This window comes from Pleurodeles waltl, chromosome 12 (genome assembly GCF_031143425.1).
Source record: "Pleurodeles waltl isolate 20211129_DDA chromosome 12, aPleWal1.hap1.20221129, whole genome shotgun sequence".
NCBI lineage: Eukaryota > Metazoa > Chordata > Amphibia > Caudata > Salamandridae > Pleurodeles > Pleurodeles waltl.
In genome coordinates, this window is record NC_090451.1 from 673,398,936 (window position 1) to 673,417,539 (window position 18,604).

Sequence of the window (18,604 nt, forward strand, 5' to 3'; positions counted from 1 at the left end):
TCTTGGTGAACCATCAGGTTGTTTTATTTTGGTTATTTTTAAAAGTGTGGTGTCTTCTGTAGTGCGGCCCTCTCTCCTTGGAACTGGCTTGTCACTTCCCCTGTGGTGTGAAATAACAACAGCCAGTGCATTCTAAAATGACTTCATATGCACAGTTACCATGCCTTCTCATAGATGCACTTGCATAGAGTCAGTCCTAAAGTCCCTGTTGGTAATGTGGTGTCCAGATGGGAGGATGGACATGTTGGCAACTATTGGAAGGGATAAGGATTAATGGCTTGTGCAAGGGTCCAGGGAGGAAGTTGTTAGCCCTCTGAACAAATCTCATGGTACGCTCAACAGTGTTTCAACTCCTGGGGTCTCACAATCGACCCCAGGCTGTCTCTCATGCGTTGCAAGGACCTAGGTCCTCTCTGGGCCCTCCTAAGTCGAGAAGGTCATTGGGAAGCACTTGCTGCCATTAGGGAACCAGGAGCTTGGTATGGAGTCTTAGGACACTATGCACAGCAGCACAGGCCGAATGAGGAAAGCGACAAACTCAGTCTTAGCCACACAAGGGGGTGTGGAGGCTAGGAGAGGCCCTACCATGCCCAGGGCCTCCCTGGTCTTGCTATAAGGGACATTTCAGTCCTTCAGGGCAGTACAGACCTTCTCTAGCTGTGTCCGTCGAAATGCATGTCGGTTCCTAAAAGGCTGTATATGACCTACCCCCCATCCACCCTTCTGACAGCCAGCACCAAGGCTGAGTGCGGCATGGCCTCCAGACGAGCCACGTGGGTGCAGAGGATGGCATCATGGGTGGACCACTTCTCTCCAACCCATAGACATGACCAGGGTGGCACAGCTAGGTGAGGCTCAGCAGCGGTGTATCACATAAAGCTGGGGGTTCCTTATGTTATGTTTAGGAAGAGGTAACAGGGAAAGTCCAATGAGACCTCTAAATGGAAAGTACTGACCTTTGTCCCTAAAAGGCTACTTTTAAAATGGGTACCCCAATTCATTTGAACACGGAAGGAGCAGGACTTTAATAGTTGGTCCCATGTGATAAATAGAAAGGCGTAACTTTACTAGTCCGGGGCCCACGAGGTGTTGGGGTGCCTCTGTCACAGAGTGGGCTATGTTTCACCCCTAGCTCCGAATATCAAGTGGGGCCAGAAATGCCAGCGCTCCCCTCACATGACAAGCCATCCTTCAAAGGGCGCCTCTTCTGGGCTACAGCTTTAGTTCTGATGGATACAACTACCTGTGGATTCCTCACCTAATGAATACTCCCATGGCGCCAGCATTCGGCGGAAATCTTCTTACTAGTCTCTGCACGTCGACGAGGACGTCACTCTAGCCCACGCGACGCCGTCTGACGTCATACAGGCAATAAGAGGTCCTCGCCGACGTGCCGATGACAGTTCCCTTTTTTCCGTGCATTCGAAACGGTTATCTTCGAGGGAGCTACTGTTACCTTCGTGGTTACAGCGTATTGTCTGCTGCGTAGTCTTCTCTGCGGTAATAATGTCTCAGAGGAAGTCGGGTTTCAAGCCCTGTCGAGAGTGTGGGGGCAAGATGTCAGTTACAGATCCTCACTCCGACTGTCTATGGTGTTGGAGCTCCGACCACGACGTCTCGACTTGCGATTCATGTCAACACATGAATCCGAAGGCCCTCAAAGAGCGTGAGGCCAAGTTATTCATGGCAAAGTCAAAGAAGAAGGAGAAACATCATAAGAAGTCTTCTTCGCCAAGGTCTCACCGGCGTCATCGAGACTCCCGGCGCCGTAGAGACTCACGACGTAATTCCAGCAAGGAGTCTCGTTCGAGGTCACCTTCGGCTCGGCGTCGGAGGACTTGGGAGGTCAGCCCCACGGTCACGCCGCATCCATCGACGCCGTTGCCCTCTCCGGCGTCACCGACTTCGCCTGGTCAGGCGTCGGTGATTGAGGTGGTGCAGCCTCTTGTGTTTTCTCCGGCGTCGCAGACGTCGAGGCCGGCGTCGGGGTCGCCCTCGATCCAGGCACCCCAGTATCCGGCTTTTCCCACTCCTGGAGCCGATAGTACCGCGTTTCTTAATGCGATGTATACCATCTTTCAGCAGATGGCTCCAGGAGCTGCTCCGGCTGGTCCTTCGGGGCCCTTGGCCTTTTCGTTGGGTGATCCTGCGCCTCTTCGGCCGGCACCCTTTATGCCCTTTCTCCCTTTTGGGAATGTGGGCTCGGCACCGGTGCCGGCGTCGGTGGCCGCTCCGGTGGCTTCGGATGTTTCGGCCCCGGAGGTTGCCCTTCCGTCGAAGTCAGGATTTTGCCCTGTGACTCCGGTTGGTCCATCGGCTCCAAGACCTCGTCCTCCGGCTCCTGCCTCGGCGCCGAAGCTGCCTGTGGCGCCGGACGCGGCGTCAGATGCTTCTGGAGATCGGCGCCGTTCTTCGACGTCGGCGGAGGCCATGTCGACTCCGCGTATCGAGGAGAGACTTCATTCGAGGAGGCGTGCTCTCCGTCTTTTAGAAGAGCAGGAGTATCAGCGAGTCTTAGAGGAGGGAGAGATTGAGGACTCTGGAGACGGACTACATGGTCTGGATACAGCCAGTGGGCTGGACACTTCCCCTGAGTGGGACCTTTCATCTCCAGGGGAATATACGGAGGAGGCTGCTTCCTTTCATGCTGTGGTGAGGAAGGCAGCGAGCTTTTTGGACCTGCCTTTGCCGGTGGCAGAGGCGAAGCAGAATTTGCTGACAGAGGTATTGCATCCGGCCTCTGCTGCAGCTGAGCCTCTCTTGCGATTTAATGAGGCTTTGCTGGATCCGGTGTTGGAGGTGTGGAAGAAGCCGGTGTCTTCCTCGGCCGTTCATAGGGCTGTGGCCAGGAGGTATCGAGCTGCACCATCTGACCCTGGCTTTCTCTCTAGACACCCTACGCCGGAGAGCTTGGTGGTGCAAGCCTCCTGTTCCTCAAAGTCAGCGCCTGGTTCCTTCCCGACGGTGCCTGGAGACAGAGACTCCAAGAAACTGGATGCGCAGTCCAAGAAAATATTTTCGTCATGCAGTTTGGCGTTGAAGGCCACCAACGCAACGTGCATTCTGGGGAGGTACATCCATGCTCTGATGGATGATATTTCGTCTTCATTTACGGAGCTCCCGCAGGGTCTCTTGGATGTGGTCTCGGACGCCCAGGCTGCCGCGACCCAGATTATCCAGTCTGGGCTGGACACGACCGACTCGTGGCCAGGGCGATGGGCACGGCTGTGGTGGCAAGAAGACAGGCCTGGCTCCGAAACTCAGGGTTTTCTGCGGATGTGCAGTCGACCCTGCTGGACCTCCCGTTTGATGGGGACAGACTGTTTGGAGCCAAGGCAGATTCGGCCTTGGAACGATTTAAGGAGAGCAGAGCCACAGCCAAATCGTTAGGACTGCAAGCTCCTTCTTCCTCTGCCTCTTCTAGATTTTTCAGGAGGTTTCGGGGATTTGGGCGTGGCTCTTCTTCCTCTTCCTTTCGGGGGAGGTTCCAGCAACCCGCCTCTTCCCTCCCCTATAGGTCATTTAGAGGGAGGGGGAGGGGTGGGGCCCGTACCAGAGGAGCCTCTCAACAGCACTCTGCCTCTTCCTCGTCCTCTGGAGGGGTGCAGCAGGGGAAGCAGCCTTAGGCTTCCACCGTTTCCCACTCACTCCTCTCCTGTAGGGGGAAGATTACAGCGTTTTCTCCACAAGTGGAAGTCTATCACAACGGACACTTGGGTTCTCGGCATTGTGGGAAAAGGCTACGCCCTTCCCTTTCGGGAGTTCCCGCCCCTCATCCCGCCCCGCCCATCTTATTGTTCAGAAGAACACCTCCTGTTGCTAGAACAGGAGGTTCAAGTCCTCCTTTCAAAGGGCGCGGTAGAGTTGGTCCCAGAGCAGGAAAAGGGTCGAGGTTGTTACTCAAGATACTTCCTGATTCCCAAAAAGGATGGTCAGTTGAGACCAATCCTGGATCTGAGGATCTTGAATTGGTTCCTCAAACAGGAAAAGTTCAAGATGCTGACCCTAGCACAGGTGCTTTTGGCGTTGAACAAGGAAGATTGGATGGTGTCTGTCGACTTGCAGGATGCTTACTTTCATATCCCGATACTCAAGTCGCACAGGAAGTATCTCCGGTTTGTGGTAGGGTCGCAGCACTATCAGTTTGCGGTCCTCCCGTTTGGTCTTACTTCAGCACCTCGAGTCTTCACAAAGGTGATGTCAGTGGTTGCGGCGGAGCTCAGAAGGAAGGGGATAGCAGTATTCCCTTACTTGGACGACTGGTTGATCAAAGCCAAGTCCCCGGAGCTTGTGTCGCATCATCTGCAGTCAACAACCCAGTTGTTGTTCGACCTGGGCTTTTCGGTGAACGTGCCCAAATCTCACCTGGAGCCCTCTCAGCGCCTCCTGTTCATAGGGGCAGTACTGGATACAACATTGAGTCGAGCCTTTCCTCCGCCTCAGCGGATTCAAGATATTCAGGAATTGGTTCCAATGTTTCGAAATGGAGCGGTAGTTCCAGTCCTCAAGGTCCTTTGTCTGCTCGGTCTGTTCGCCTCCTGCATTCTGTTGGTCACGCATGCTCGCTGGCACATGAGGACAGTCTCAGTCGCCAATTCTCGGCAGACCACGAGTGGCGTCTCCATCCAGATCAAGTCTGTTTAATCTTCCAGATGTGGGGGTTTCCTCGGATAGATCTGTTTGCCACTTGGGAGAAAGCGCATTGCCCGTTATTCTGCAGCCTCCAGTATCCGATGCAGGGAGCGTTGGGGGACGCGTTTCAGATAACCTGGTGCGACCAGTTGCTTTACGCGTTTCCCCCCATACCCTTGATTCCTCGAGTGTTGAGGAAAATTCGCCAAGACCGGGCCCAAGTCGTCTTAATAGCTCCAGATTGGCCAAGGAGGGTATGGTACTCCGACCTTCTCCAACTCTCACTGTGCCCTCCGCTCCGTCTCCCTCTCAGGGCAGACCTCCTCTCGCAGTCGCAGGGGCAGGTTTTTCACCCCAACCTCCAGAGTCTGCACCTACATGCTTGGAGATTGAACGGGGCAACCTGAGTTCCTTCTCTCTCCCGCCTGATGTAGTGGATGTTATCTTAGCGGCCAGGCGACACTCCACTAAATCTATCTACGCTAATAGGTGGTCTAAATTTGTTATGTGGTGTGGAGAGACAGATTGATCCCTTACATGCTCATCTGTCACATGTTTTGTCTTTTGCACTGTCTCTAGCGCAGAAAGGTTGTGCAGTGGCTACCATTAAGGGTTATTTGTCGGCCTTGTCAGCCTTCATTTGTCTTCCAGACCAACCATCGTTATTTAAATCCCCTATTGTTCTCAGATTCTTGAAAGGTCTTCTGAATCAATATCCTCCAAAACCATTCGTTATGCCTCAATGGGATTTGTCCTTGGTCCTGACTTTCCTTATGGGGTCCCCTTTTGAGCCTATGCATTCTTGCCCCTTAAGGTATTTGGTTATTAAAACAGTATTCCTGGTAGCTATAACATCTGCAAGGAGAGTGAGTGAGTTGCAGGCCTTATCGGTTAAACCCCCTTATATAACGTTTTATGGGGATAAGGTGGTGTTGAGGACCAAGGCTGCTTTCCTTCCGAAGGTTGTTTCACCCTTCCATTTGGCTCAGACAATCACTTTGTCCACGTTTTATCCTCCGCCTCATCCTTCAAAGGAGGAAGAAAGACTACATCGCCTGGACCCAAAAAGGGCGTTGAGCTTCTATATCGACAGAATGAAAGATATCAGGCTGGAGGATCAGCTGTTTGTCGGACACGTGGGCAAGAGGAGAGGAAAGGCAGTCCACAAGAGAACACTCTCCAGGTGGGTTGTTCTTTGCATTAAAATCTGTTACTCTTTGGCAAAGAAGGATCCGCCTGAGGGCATTAGAGCTTACTCCACCAGAGCTAAGTCGGCCTCTTCGGCCTTGGCCAGGGGTGTTCCTGTGGTCGACATCTGCAAGGCCGCAACTTGGTCGTCCCTTCACACTTTTGTGAAACATTACTGTTTGGACTCTGAGGTCAGAAGGGACGGTCATTTTGCACGGTCAGTGCTGCAGGATTTCTTGGTTTGACCATTTAGGCACCCACTGCCGGGCGTGGTACTGCTTTGGGACTCTATTCATTAGGTGAGGAATCCACAGGTAGTTGTATCCATCAGAAGAACGAGTTACTTACCTTCGGTAACGACTTTTCTGGTGGATACATTAGCTACCTGTGGATTCCTCACGGTCCCACCCGCCTCCCCGTTGCCTTTTTGGTCTCTCCAAGCAATCCTTGAGTGTGCTCCTTTTGGTCTTCAAAGTTGCAATACATTTTGCATATATGATATTTGTATATATGTGTATATTTATATATAAATCTATATATATTGTGTATATACATGATTCGTATGTATAAATATATTTATTTGTTTAAAAAAAAAAAAAAAAGAAGGTTATATTAAATCTACAGCTATTTTATTGCAATGTTGTGTGATTTACAATATTAAGAGATGTTGCTTTGCTCTTTCATTACATTGGGTTATTATTATTCTCATGCACGTAAAAAATGTTGGTACTGTCATCGGCACGTCGGCGAGGACCTCTTATTGCCTGTATGACGGCAGACGGCGTCGCGTGGGCTAGAGTGACGTCCTCGTCGACGTGCAGAGACTAGTAAGAAGATTTCCGTCGAATGCTGGCGCCATGGGAGTATTCATTAGGTGAGGAATCCACAGGTAGCTAATGTATCCACCAGAAAAGTCGTTACCGAAGGTAAGTAACTCGTTCATCTTGTATTTTCCGCCTTTACTGATGGCTCCTCCTCAGCCACCCCGGCTCCATGGATGCCATCTCTAATACAGCCTTCAGCCTCGCTGGAAAGATGGATTTCCTCCACGAGGTAGACTGTGTGAAGAAACCTACTCTCCTGCTCCAGCCAAACACGTGAACTCGCAGGTTTACAAAACCTTAGTCCTTTCACAAAAAGGAATGCCCTTTTGCTGACATTTTAGCCTTCCACTGAAAAGCTATTTACAATTGATTCTTATGGGAACATGTACTTTATTTGTAATCTTTGACCTGTTTATCCATTCACGTTTTAGGCTGTGTGGCATGCATACATGTTTACTCTATAGTTCACTTTGTTATACCTCGTTCACTCCATTATCTTTACGGTCTGTTGATTGTTTGTGGTTAGCAGCACCCCTCACATGTCCCATGTGTTGAGGTATGCTGTCAGAGCTGAGTAAACTGAAGGCTGGATTGCGGATGGTGGGGGGTGGAGTGGGTCCGTGTAGATCCCACCTGTAAGGAGGCATGTGACTGGGGAGGAACACATTGTGTTGAAGAGTTGGCTAAACTATGCAAAAAGAATAAGCAAATTATGTGGCATAATGTGGAGTATTTTGTGATAGCATTACTTCGCTGTTTTGTTATTTTTACATGTTAATACGGCCTGGGCAAAGCTTTCAGCTCATTAGTACCAATTTGACCCTTAATTATTGCAATAAGGAAATGAAAGGTGAACAGCCAGCCTTTGTGACGGGCTTTCCACTGCTTAGAATGAGTCCTGTAGTTTTTGTACTTTTAGAGCTGCTAGCGCTAGATTTTTTTTTTTTGTTCAGATCGGCAAATTGTGCAGGAGAATGAAAGTAAATGCTGCGAATCCATAATTATGCGGAAAGCATAACAGTCGCAGAATTGCAGAATTTCAGCAATAATATTTTTAAGAGGCTGAAATGTATTAGGATGGGAGCTGGAACTGAAGCAAAATGTTTTATATATGTTGAAAAATATTATACGAATAGTGATGAACAACCTTTGACATAAGCAACTTCTCACATTAAAAAGGCTATACCTCCAGATTTTTCACTCTGACATATTATTGGGGTTGAGGTACGGAGAGGGGGTTGAACCCTTGAAACAGCTCTGAAGTGTTAAGCTATTTCACCTGCGTTGCTCCATGAATGCCTGCAGTACTTATGGTTTATCATCTAGTGTACTCCTCTCGGCCAGACTCACCCTGCTCCCCCGCCCTCCCCATCTCCCCGAAACCTCCTTAGGGCTGTAGAAGGTCAGCCTCCATCTCTTCAGTTTGGGCCAGGGGTTGCGCCCCACTACTGTAAAAGAGCTCCAGCTTTCACAGTTCAGCACCTCAACAAAAAACACAAGCATTGGCAAAGCCAAAAGGTCTCCCTTTCTGCTGGACCCAACATTCCTCCAGGCCCTGTTCAACCCGGCCACAGGCACTCCCAGTCACCGTCAACCATAGCATGTTCCCGCCTTAATCTTTCTAAGATTCACGCTGTGAGGGTCAGGGGGGGCCTCAGTACTGTAGGTGAGTCAAATGCTCAACGTTGCAAAATTCCATGACCTGTTGAACTGAAAACATATATCAAATTTGACCACGATGGTTGCCTGTAGCACAGCAATCGCTTGGGGTTCCACTGCCAATAGCGTCTCGAAGCCTGCAACATTTAACTCAGCCAGTGACGGTTCTGTCTACGTGTTTCATTTCTTGAGAAACGGGGCCTGCGTTGACCATCATACAGTTAACCGCTGGAATTAATGCGCTGTCCTGAAACCTGTTGCCTAAGGAGAAATGCAGAGGCCTCCAGCACAGGCTTCCTGATTGAAAAATATATATGTTTATTATAGCCCATACAAGCACAGTTATGTCTAAAAATCTCTGCCATACATCGGTTTCGGGGAGCCTATTTACCGACTTTGGAAACATGAAGGCTTGAGTTAGCCCTATCCGATCTGAATATGCTACTTTCAAGTCACACTTGGTGCCTGTGGCAAGGAAGACAGAACGTTTTCTCAGAGAGTTACGTGCTCAACACTGCGGAGTGTGAGTGAAAGCACTCACAGGTCGTAGGTTTGAGTGCATGACATTGCCCAGAGGCTGGTAGAACTGGGGTTATTAGCATTTCACTTTCCTGACTTTAGAAAGGGAGGCAGTGTGTGACATAGGCTGATCGCCAAGCCATGTGCTCTGTGGCTGATACACATTAGCAATTCATTGAGCTAGAGAGCACCCTTCCTCCTCACTCACCAGCATCTTTGCTACAGCAAATATTTTTACTATTGCTCCATCTCAACGAGAAAGTCCTGCCCATTCATTTAGAAGAAAATAACACAACACGCTTACTTAGCGAGTGTATGCGAAAGAAGCAGCGAATAACCCTTGCTTTTGTCACTTCCTGGCTTCTGCCACCTCGCAGCACACGCTATTTTAGCTTCGTAGAAGAAAAATAACCCAGTCCCAGCTCAATAACTGCTACAGAAATGGCCCTTCTGCAAATTTTAGAGGACTCTCTCTGCCTCCTAGACTGAGGGAACTCATGTTTACTTGTGCTTCTGGACCTTTCGGCTGCCATCGGTACAGTCAACCTCTGTGTTTTGATCAGCATCGTGATGGAACGGATTGGTATTTATCCACAAAATCAACCCAAAACAAGAGGTTTCAGCCTCTCCCAAACCCTGTTTGATCTATGTCATAAACCTCTTGGCGAGATTTTGAGAAATTCTGGACTCCTTTATCATCACTGTGTGCGTGATACCCAGACCTACCAGAAGATTTCACCCCCAGAGACGCCTGTGTTCTCTCAGCCACCCTCATGAAGGTTAAAAAATGGATGTCCAACCAACACGTAAGACTCAATATAACCAAAATTTAATTTCCACTAATCTCTCCCAAAAGAATCTAACCTCCTTATGCAGGAGTGGCTGGAATCCTTCTTCCCCCCCCCCCCCCCTCCCCCGATCTGCAACTTGGCCATTGTGGAAAATGTCAAATCATTGGGCTTTATCCTTGAACACTCTTTAGACCTCCAAAGGCAATTCTCAGCCATGGACAAAAGCACACAATACCCCCCTAAAAATGCTACGTGGCGTCAGGAAATGAACTCCTAAGAAGGACTTGAAAACTGTGGTCCAATCATAGGTTCTTTCTAGACTACATTATGACAACCCACTCCTCTCTGGTCTTCCTGAAGCACATCTAACTCCTCTCAGAGCAGTGGTCCACGTAACTGCCTGCTTTTTGACAGGCCACAGAAAATTCAACAACATCTCCAAAAGCCCAATTTAAGACTCCCTAAAGTCCTCTTCAAATCCACTCCCTCCTACAGGGTTGGAAATGTCATGACTGCAGCCCAACAAGCAATGTAGAGTCCCTCCTACTTGAACATCGGACTTTCAGGTAATAAAGCCCCTGAGACAGTCATTCTCTTGGGGTGTAACAAGGATTTGGAGCTCTCTCCTACCAGCCGTTCACACAGTTTCTTCCCTGCTCACATTCAAAAGGGAACTCAAAATCCTTCTATTTGAGAGACTCTTTCGTTACACTGGGAATCGTTGCTTCAATCTCCAATGTTGACTAGAACTTGCGTTCCCGTTACAAAATATTTGTTCTCTCTGCTCTAGTTACTTGCTCCTGATGTACTGTAATAGTTGGCTAACTACTTATCCTGTAACGTCTCTGCTGGGATGAACTGCTTGTTCCTTGCTTTGATGGTACTAGTAGGTTGCTTTTATTCTGTTTGTTAAATAGAAGCTATTTTCTGCACTCTGGTAAAGCCCCGTAATACATTCTGTCCAAGTCTGCGCTATATAAAAATAAAAAGAAATAGAAATTGTCAGCTCTGAGGTGCGCCTTTAGGATGGCTATTTTGGTTTAGCTCCTGCCACTAAGGAGGCCTGCGATTCACAAATGTGAATTGAGTAACATTTAAGCTGGTTAACAATATTAATAGCTGACTGAGGTATGTGACCTTGATTTAAACCAACCAAGAGGAAATGCTGTTTTCACCATCTTTACTTCACCGAAGTGTCTAACCAGGATTTAAACCCATGCAAAGAACCATACATACTTATTTTAGAAGAGTTGAGCCACTGAGCTATCTAACTAGTAATCGAACACTTGCGTTGTGGAAAAACACATTTCAGCAGCTAGCTTACCATGCTTCGAACAATTCATCTGAAATGTAACCATACGTTGGCAGAAGGACCCTTAGCTCGCCCACGCCGTCAGCTGGATTTTAACCCAAGAACTGCATGCTTCCACAGCAGAAGAGCAATTACCACTCACCCAGGACCAGTGCTGGAAATTAAAAACAATTATTCTGCAGAACCATAAAATGGGGGTCAATGTGTGGCGGCGGAAAAGCGGCGAAGTTACCAGGTGGGGTATCATGAAAAGCTGAGACTGGCAGTTAACTTATACATATACATTTTTATCATTCTGCCGCAAAGAAAATGTCAAGACCAACAAATGTGACAGTAATTCCGTTCTGGCTTCTGTAAATGGTCACAAAAAGGCGACGTTTTGAAATATCTTCTAAGGTTCAGGAACCGGCTGCAAAGATCTTTGCCCAGCATTTTTCAGGAACTCAAAATGGTAAGATAACTCTGGTGGTTAATACACTTGCTGGAGAGATAGGTGTTTTGTCTAGCCGCAGTATTGATTTATATAGTAGCGTAGAAGGTTAATGTGCCCTCTGCAAAGCACATTGTTTTCCATGCAGATTACAGACTTGTATTTCATGTAGCTAGTTAAGTGGATAACTGCTTCTGACATAGACATAATTTTGTTTCTTGCAGTTCATAACTTGAAGTCCTTCTCATATAGCACAGTGAGCTATGATCCGGAATCAAGGAGCTGCATAAAAACTAAACTGCAAAGCATGGGGTAAGAAAGCTGTATAAGCCTTTCATTATTCTGAGGTTCCTTTGACTACTAATAAAGTCTTATTAGTATAGACAATCCCAACAACTCTGATACATGTTGCTCCCAACCATTTTAACATATTGGGCCTACCAATATGGATGAAATGTGATGCCTGCACCATATAATACTTATTGCCTTAGGTAACATCTCCTGTTCATAGATTGTATGATTTTTTGTCTCTGTATAATGTGTGTGGGAAGTGCCCTGACAGTGTACATTGAGCACAGTAAAAGAATTAAATCAAAGTAAAATAGACCATATTATTCACATAGTTATGTGTGAAATTATTCTCGGACAGATACATCTGACATTTTTACAGAGCATGCATATCTCTTACATACAAGGGTTGAACAAAGTGAAAGACCTCCCTCCAAATCATAGTTTCTCTTAAGTAATTGTGAAGTGATAATAAGCTCAGTCCCTTTGTGTTCCTCCATTGGTTGATATCCAGGTAATAGGTAATAAATTACTCCCAACCAGGATGATACCCAATTAAAAGGAGGGCCCATGGCCCTTTAAATCAGCCCTCTCTTTTGGGCCCAGCTGGAGATAGAAATAAGAAAACCCTCCACCCCTTCAGGTTGCTGCTCTAAACAAAAAGCGTACAACAAGGGGGCGAGGTGGAATGTGCCCCAGTATCTGAAAATCACTATTGGTTGGAAGCCCCGTCATTTTCTCCACTGCCCACAGAGCCCATGTCCTCTTACTCACGGAGCTCATGGTGAAGTCAGTTCCATTGCTGTTGAGGGGTTGTTTGGGGCTCTGCGCCCACTCCCAAACCAGGGTGAGGGAGATGGAGTCATGGGTCCCTGCCAGGGGGAAGGATCCGGTGGTCACAGTCACCTTGTACGTTACCATCTTGAGAAATGTATGGTGGAATGATCTCTCCTTGCAGCACAGAGTTACCCAGGGCTTTCTGATGGATACAACTACCTGTGGATTCCTCACCTAATGAATACTCCCATGGCGCCAGCATTCGACGGAAATCTTCTTACTAGTCTCTGCACGTCGACGAGGACGTCACTCTAGCCCACGCGACGCCGTCTGACGTCATACAGGCAATAAGAGGTCCTCGCCGACGTGCCGATGACAGTTCCCTTTTTTCCGTGCATTCGAAACGGTTATCTTCGAGGGAACTACTGTTACCTTCGTGGTTACAGTGTATTGTCTGCTGCGTAGTCTTCTCTGCGGTAATAATGTCTCAGAGGAAGTCGGGTTTCAAGCCCTGTCGAGAGTGTGGGGGCAAGATGTCAGTTACAGATCCTCACTCCGACTGTCTATGGTGTTTGAGCTCCGACCACGACATCTCGACTTGCGATTCATGTCAACACATGAATCCGAAGGCCCTCAAAGAGCGTGAGGCCAAGTTATTCATGGCAAAATCAAAGAAGAAGGAGAAACATCATAAGAAGTCTTCTTCGCCAAGGTCTCACCGGCGTCATCGAGACTCCCGGCGCCGTAGAGACTCACGACGTCATTCCAGCAAGGAGTCTCGTTCGAGGTCACCTTCGGCTCGGCGTCGGAGGACTTGGGAGGTCAGCCCCACGGTCACGCCGCATCCATCGACGCCGTTGCCCTCTCTGGCGTCATCGACTTCGCCTGGTCAGGCGTCGGTGATTGAGGTGGTGCAGCCTCTTGTGTTTTCTCCGGCGTCGCAGACGTCGAGGCCGGCGTCGGGGTCGCCCTCGATCCAGGCACCCCAGTATCCGGCTTTTCCCACTCCTGGAGCCGATAGTACCGCGTTTCTTAATGCGATGTATACCATCTTTCAGCAGATGGCTCCAGGAGCTGCTCCGGCTGGTCCTTCGGGGCCCTTGGCCTTTTCGTTGGGTGATCCTGCGCCTCTTCGGCCGGCACCCTTTATGCCCTTTCTCCCTTTTGGGAATGTGGGCTCGGCGCCGGTGCCGGCGTCGGTGGCCACTCCGGTGGCTTCGGATGTTTCGGCCCCGGAGGTTGCCCTTCCGTCGAAGTCAGGATTTTGCCCTGTGACTCCGGTTGGTCCATCGGCTCCAAGACCTCGTCCTCCGGCTCCTGCCTCGTCGCCGAAGCTGCCTGTGGCGCCGGACGCGGCGTCAGATGCTTCTGGAGATCGGCGCCGTTCTTCGACTTCGACAGAGGCCATGTCGACTCCGCGTATCGAGGAGAGACTTCATTCGAGGAGGCGTGCTCTCCGTCTTTTAGAAGAGCAGGAGTATCAGCGAGTCTTAGAGGAGGGAGAGATTGAGGACTCTGGAGACGGACTACATGGTCTGGATACAGCCAGTGGGCTGGACACTTCCCCTGAGTGGGACCTTTCATCTCCAGGGGAATATACGGAGGAGGCTGCTTCCTTTCATGCTGTGGTGAGGAAGGCAGCAAGCTTTTTGGACCTGCCTTTGCCGGTGGCAGAGGCGAAGCAGAATTTGCTGACAGAGGTATTGCATCTGGCCTCTGCTGCAGCTGAGCCTCTCTTGCCATTTAATGAGGCTTTGCTGGATCCGGTGTTGGAGGTGTGGAAGAAGCTGGTGTCTTCCTCGGCCGTTCATAGGGCTGTGGCCAGGAGGTATCGAGCTGCACCATCTGACCCTGGCTTTCTCTCTAGACACCCTACGCCGGAGAGCTTGGTGGTGCAAGCCTCCTGTTCCTCAAAGTCAGCGCCTGGTTCCTTCCCGACGGTGCCTGGAGACAGAGACTCCAAGAAACTGGATGCGCAGTCCAAGAAAATATTTTCGTCATGCAGTTTGGCGTTGAAGGCCACCAACGCAACGTGCATTCTGGGGAGGTACATCCATGCTCTGATGGATGATATTTCGTCTTCATTTACGGAGCTCCCCCAGGGTCTCTTGGATGTGGTCTCGGACGCCCAGGCTGCCGCGACCCAGATTATCCAGTCTGGGCTGGACACGACCGACTCGGTGGCCAGGGCGATGGGCACGGCTGTGGTGGCAAGAAGACAGGCCTGGCTCCGAAACTCAGGGTTTTCTGCGGATGTGCAGTCGACCCTGCTGGACCTCCCGTTTGATGGGGACAGACTGTTTGGAGCCAAGGCAGATTTGGCCTTGGAACGATTTAAGGAGAGCAGAGCCACAGCCAAATCGTTAGGACTGCAAGCTCCTTCTTCCTCTGCCTCTTCTAGATTTTTCAGGAGGTTTCGGGGATTTGGGCGTGGCTCTTCTTCCTCTTCCTTTCGGGGGAGGTTCCAGCAACCTGCCTCTTCCCTCCCCTATAGGTCATTTAGAGGGAGGGGGAGGGGTGGGGCCCGTACCAGAGGAGCCTCTCAACAGCACTCTGCCTCTTCCTCGTCCTCTGGAGGGGTGCAGCAGGGGAAGCAGCCTTAGGCTTCCACCGTTTCCCACTCACTCCTCTCCTGTAGGGGGAAGATTACAGCATTTTCTCCACAAGTGGAAGTCTATCACAAGGGACACTTGGGTTCTCGGCATTGTGGGGAAAGGCTACGCCCTTCCCTTTCGGGAGTTCCCGCCCCTCATCCCGCCCCGCCCATCTTATTGTTCAGAAGAACACCTCCTGTTGCTAGAACAGGAGGTTCAAGTCCTCCTTTCAAAGGGCACGGTAGAGTTGGTCCCAGAGCAGGAAAAGGGTCGAGGTTGTTACTCAAGATACTTCCTGATTCCCAAAAAGGATGGTCAGTTGAGACCAATCCTGGATCTGAGGATCTTGAATTGGTTCCTCAAACAGGAAAAGTTCAAGATGCTGACCCTAGCACAGGTGCTTTTGGCGTTGAACAAGGAAGATTGGATGGTGTCTGTCGACTTGCAGGATGCTTACTTTCATATCCCGATACTCAAGTCGCACAGGAAGTATCTCCGGTTTGTGGTAGGGTCGCAGCACTATCAGTTTGCGGTCCTCCCGTTTGGTCTTACTTCAGCACCCCGAGTCTTCACAAAGGTGATGTCAGTGGTTGCGGCGGAGCTCAGAAGGAAGGGGATAGCAGTATTCCCTTACTTGGACGACTGGTTGATCAAAGCCAAGTCCCCGGAGCTTGTGTCGCATCATCTGCAGTCAACAACCCAGTTGTTGTTCGACCTGGGCTTTTCGGTGAACGTGCCCAAATCTCACCTGGAGCCCTCTCAGCGCCTCCTGTTCATAGGGGCAGTACTGGATACAACATTGAGTCGAGCCTTTCCTCCGCCTCAGCGGATTCAAGATATTCAGGAATTGGTTCCAATGTTTCGAAATGGAGCGGTAGTTCCAGTCCTCAAGGTCCTTCGTCTGCTCGGTCTGTTCGCCTCCTGCATTCTGTTGGTCACGCATGCTCGCTGGCACATGAGGGCTCTTCAGTGGTGCCTCCGAAGGCAGTGGTCTCAACACAAGGGAGATTTAGAAGGTACTGTCAAGATCTCCAGAGATGCTGCTGTGGAATTGAAGTGGTGGATTGCGGGCAACAACCTTTCACAGGGAAAGCCGTTCGCGCAGTCGCCACCAGTGGCCACGGTCATAACGGATGCTTCCACCCTAGGATGGGGAGCTCATCTGGGGGATCTGGAGATCAAAGGGCTTTGGTCTCCAGAGGAACAGGTGTTTTATATCAATCTGTTGGAGTTACGGGCTGTACGTCTGGCTCTCAAGGCCTTACTCCCATCCCTTCGTGGTCAGTCGGTACAGGTCCTGACGGACAATACTACCACGATGTGGTACATAAACAAACAGGGAGGAGTAGGGTCGTACCTTCTCTGCAGAGGAGCTCTTCGGCTATGGTCCTGGGCAAAGGACCATCAGATTTGCTTGGTGGCAAATCATCTGGCCGGGGTCTTGAATGTACGTGCGGACAGTCTCAGTCGCCAATTCTCGGCAGACCACGAGTGGCGTCTCCATCCAGATCAAGTCTGTTTAATCTTCCAGATGTGGGGGTTTCCTCGGATAGATCTGTTTGCCACTCGGGAGAACGCGCATTGCCCGTTATTCTGCAGCCTCCAGTATCCGATGCAGGGAGCGTTGGGGGACGCGTTTCAGATAACCTGGTGCGACCAGTTGCTTTACGCGTTTCCCCCCATACCCTTGATTCCTCGAGTGTTGAGGAAAATTCGCCAAGACCGGGCCCAAGTCATCTTAATAGCTCCGGATTGGCCAAGGAGGGTATGGTACTCCGACCTTCTCCAACTCTCACTGTGCCCTCCGCTCCGTCTCCCTCTCAGGGCAGACCTCCTCTCGCAGTCGCAGGGGCAGGTTTTACACCCCAACCTCCAGAGTCTGCACCTACATGCTTGGAGATTGAACGGGGCAACCTGAGTTCCTTCTCTCTCCCGCCTGATGTAGTGGATGTTATCTTAGCGGCCAGGCGACACTCCACTAAATCTATCTACGCTAATAGGTGGTCTAAATTTGTTATGTGGTGTGGAGAGAGACAGATTGATCCCTTACATGCTCATCTGTCACATGTTTTGTCTTTTGCACTGTCTCTAGCGCAGAAAGGTTGTGCAGTGGCTACCATTAAGGGTTATTTGTCGGCCTTGTCAGCCTTCATTTGTCTTCCAGACCAACCATCGTTATTTAAATCCCCTATTGTTCTCAGATTCTTGAAAGGTCTTCTGAATCAATATCCTCCAAAACCATTCGTTATGCCTCAATGGGATTTGTCCTTGGTCCTGACTTTCCTTATGGGGTCCCCTTTTGAGCCTATGCATTCTTGCCCCTTAAGGTATTTGGTTATTAAAACAGTATTCCTGGTAGCTATAACATCTGCAAGGAGAGTGAGTGAGTTGCAGGCCTTATCGGTTAAACCCCCTTATATAACATTTTATGGGGATAAGGTGGTGTTGAGGACCAAGGCTGCTTTCCTTCCGAAGGTTGTTTCACCCTTCCATTTGGCTCAGACAATCACTTTGTCCACGTTTTATCCTCCGCCTCATCCTTCAAAGGAGGAAGAAAGACTACATCGCCTGGACCCAAAAAGGGCGTTGAGCTTCTATATCGACAGAATGAAGGATATCAGGCTGGAGGATCAGCTGTTTGTCGGATACGTGGGCAAGAGGAGAGGAAAGGCAGTCCACAAGAGAACACTCTCCAGGTGGGTTGTTCTTTGCATTAAAATCTGTTACTCTTTGGCAAGGAAGGATCCGCCTGAGGGCATTAGAGCTCACTCCACCAGAGCTAAGTCGGCCTCTTCGGCCTTGGCCAGGGGTGTTCCTGTGGTCGACATCTGCAAGGCCGCAACTTGGTCGTCCCTTCACACTTTTGTGAAACATTATTGTTTGGACTCTGAGGTCAGAAGGGACGGACATTTTGCACGGTCAGTGCTGCAGGATTTCTTGGTTTGACCATTTAGGCACCCACCGCCGGGCGTGGTACTGCTTTGGGACTCTATTCATTAGGTGAGGAATCCACAGGTAGTTGTATCCATCAGAAGAACGAGTTACTTACCTTCGGTAACGACTTTTCTGGTGGATACATTAGCTACCTGTGGATTCCTCACGGTCCCACCCGCCTCCCCGTTGCCTTTTTGGTCTCTCCAAGCAATCCTTGAGTGTGCTCCTTTTGGTCTTCAAAGTTGCAATACATTTTGCATATATGATATTTGTATATATGTGTATATTTATATATAAATCTATATATATTGTGTATATACATGATTCGTATGTATAAATATATTTATTTGTTTAAAAAAAAAAAAAAAAAGGTTATATTAAATCTACAGCTATTTTATTGCAATGTTGTGTGATTTACAATATTAAGAGATGTTGCTTTGCTCTTTCATTACATTGGGTTATTATTATTCTCATGCACGTAAAAAATGTTGGTACTGTCATCGGCACGTCGGCGAGGACCTCTTATTGCCTGTATGACGTCAGACGGCGTCGCGTGGGCTAGAGTGACGTCCTCGTCGACGTGCAGAGACTAGTAAGAAGATTTCCGTCGAATGCTGGCGCCATGGGAGTATTCATTAGGTGAGGAATCCACAGGT

At 49.5% G+C, this 18,604-nt stretch overlaps 1 long non-coding RNA gene across 1 annotated transcript in view; it reads left to right on the plus strand.

Annotated features, from left to right (window-relative positions):
* Window positions 1–18,604, plus strand: part of LOC138268705 (uncharacterized) — a 527,660-nt gene that overhangs the window by 313,716 nt on the left and 195,340 nt on the right. The window contains exon 4 of the long non-coding RNA XR_011200058.1: window positions 11,580–11,667. This is a non-coding gene — a long non-coding RNA (uncharacterized lncRNA). The remainder of the gene's footprint in view (window positions 1–11,579; window positions 11,668–18,604) is intronic.